The following is a 3,069-nucleotide window of genomic DNA, read 5'->3' on the forward strand; positions in this document are numbered from 1 at the left end:
ATCTGGAAGTTGATTTTACCGATTGGAACTAAAAGTTCAAAGTTTGGAAAGTGGTCTCCTAATTGGGAAGGTCCATATCGGATAAATCAGTCTGTTCCTGGTAATGCATATATTCTAGAAACCCTCGAAGGGGTTGTGTTTTCTAGAGCATTAAATGGAAAATATTTAAAGAAATATTACCCTAGTATCTAGATGGATGCATAAAAGTATAAGTGCCAATAACAGTCCTATTGGCTAGAATTATACAAGGATGTCAATGTCTCATAAAGTGCCGATGCAATAGACAAGATTTACAAGTTTAACAGGGATTGGATAGCCAATATCGCACGCAGGCGAATCTGGTCGGCTTCCTTCATTTCTTTGATGTCTTCATCGGCAGCACCCTCCACAGGCTTGAGTTTTTTCTTCATGACCAAGGCTTTACGAGCCTGGATGTCTCTTTCTTGCTGAAGGGCCTTGATGGCATTGGGTAGTTGGCTTTCTTCTTGTTGAGCATGAGTTAAGGCTGCCTCGACTTCTTTCAATTCAGCCAACAGAGCCATCTTCTTTGCCGATAAATCTAAGATTTTCTACTTAAGTTCAGCGCCCGAAGTCTGCAAGTTGCCGATGCCCTTGTGCTTCTCATCGGCAATTTGTTTCAGTTGAAGCATCTCTTCTTTGAGTTGAGCCTAAGCTGCTCTATCGGCAATGCGTTGAGCAGCCCGTTGATATTGCAGTTGGCGGCTTTCTAAATGGGCTGCTAGGAAGAGTATTTCTTCAACATCGGTAGGGACCTGGCCACGAATTATTTTGAAAATTGCCTTTGCGGGGTCCGAATCATCTACCAGTTGGGCGGTATCCTGCTGTAACAAGTTCAGGAGAGCTTCCAACTTGGACTTAATTTCTACCGATATTGTTCCTAGTGCAAGGGAAGAACTTGTTTCCTCTCCATCATCGTCAGAAACGTCAATGGCAAAGGAAAATAGGCTATTTAGGGAGTCTTGTTCCTGAGGAAAAGAAAAAGAGGTTAGTTAAGGATAAGTATAAATATTATAAATCGACTAGGTCAATCGGCTTACCTGTTTCAAAGTAATTTCCTGTACTTGGCTAGAGGAAGCAGCCTGGAGTATGCCGTGTGGAGGATCGGCTGAGCTTGCCGATGGGATATCCTCTGTGGCCTCATTAGTGGTTGACTCCTAGGGTATGATGACCGATGGTGTGTCCTATACAGGAGGATTAACTGCTTGCTCAGTTGCATCATCTGATTCTGGCCGAATTGCAGACATTGGGGCAGATGTGGGGATCAGCATGGACTTCTATCGTTTTGGCTGTGCCTCGGCATCTGTTAAGGCTTTACGCTTTGCTTGAGCTTTAGCAACGGTTGGCTGGGGGGCATCGGCACTTGTTGGTTGTGGAGCTTGGACATCTGGTACGCTTGCTGATGTACCCATTTGTTACTACAAAACAAGTGTAAGGTATGATATTTAACAGATAAAATGTAAAATCAAAGGAATACCTCTGAAGGTTTGTTAGAAGTAGTTGTGCTTGATATCGGAGGAATTGCCGATGACGATCCAGCAGCGGCTCTTACACCCTGATGATTAATGTTAATACAGTTTGTGATCGGCATGAGTAGAAATAAATAGGGTTGTTACCTTGAATGCCTTGATTAGGGTTGTAGCAGTAGCCAATGGAGTGGCCCTAGCTGTAGCCAATTTGGACTTGGAGGTGATGGTCTTGGCACGGGTCTTCTGGTGAGTCAAAGTAGCTAAGGTAGGGGTGTTGTAGCCGATCGGTGATATCGGGGAAACAGGATGAAGATCGAAGGGTTTTCCACTTTTGCTCATAGATGGTGCTGGGTTGTTAACCTGTCATGAGAAAGTCAGTTACTGATATATGAAAGGAAAAAGCAGAAGGGAGTTAAAAGAAACTTACTGCGTCATCGGGGATGACGTATTCAGGGTCGATCATGTGCCGATATGTGTGAGCAGATGTTGCAAACAATTGTTCCTTCCACTCTTGCCACCATTGCTTATATGATTCGGTGATGAAAGATACTGGTGTCTAGATGGATATATCGACATCTGTAGTATCGGCATCAGGGGAGAGTCGCACTACCTTGTTCCAATCTGTTCCGCAGGTGATTGTTTCTCTAGGTTTGATCATATTGGTAAAACAAAGTTTGATTGGCAGTTGCCCAAAAGCCAATTGATGGGATACTGCCGATGGGTTGTAAAATTCATACGTGATGTTGGTGTTTTTCCCGCTACCGAATGTGTTTACTGGAATTACCCTGGGAGTAATGATGGCCATCATGAGTTCATTATCCTGATTCAGAGTGTCATCGGCAAAGTTGAAAAGAAGGGGGAATCTATTTTCTTCGTCAATATAAGGTACCCAGGCCCTATGATCATGAGAAAGACTATTGTAGAAGCTTTGGAAGAATCTGCCGATCTGGTCTTCATTGGCCTCTGTTCTAGGAAGGACAATTATGGCTTCACCAAAATTGAGGGGTGAGCGTGTTGCTGATTCCTCGTCCCCAAGCACATGGTCTTCAGCAATTTCTCGTGGGAATTGTTGGGCAAAGAAGTCCCATTGCAAACATTTGTGCATATGGGCATTCAGCCACATGTTGATAAACCACCACGGGCCTCCTAAGTTGCCGATGGATTTGCTAAGCAAAAGTTTCTGAGACACTTGATGAAGAAGATGATAAGTGGAGCTCAGAAGGTATCGGCCAAGAGGGAACCTTACATTATTAGCCAAGAGTTTAGCTACGGGGAGGAAGGCGTTGGTTGGTCCTACTGATCGACCACAGAAGATAAATTTTTCTAACCACATATTCAAGAATGTGGCATGTTCCCTCTGGTTAACTGTCCCGATCTTCTGGCATTCTTGAATGTATCCCGTCCAACCGTCGATGTTATGGGTATTCACCCTATATTCAGATTTTCTGCCATAGACGGAGCCTTCATCGGCAGTTGAAATATCCAAGCCAGTGAGCATGTAGACATCGGCAAGTGTGGAAGTAGCTGGGCCATGTCCAAACATAAAAGTGTTTGTTGTGTCTGACCAAAAGTAAGCAGCTGC

This window comes from Miscanthus floridulus, chromosome 8 (genome assembly GCF_019320115.1).
Source record: "Miscanthus floridulus cultivar M001 chromosome 8, ASM1932011v1, whole genome shotgun sequence".
NCBI classification, from domain to species: domain Eukaryota; kingdom Viridiplantae; phylum Streptophyta; class Magnoliopsida; order Poales; family Poaceae; genus Miscanthus; species Miscanthus floridulus.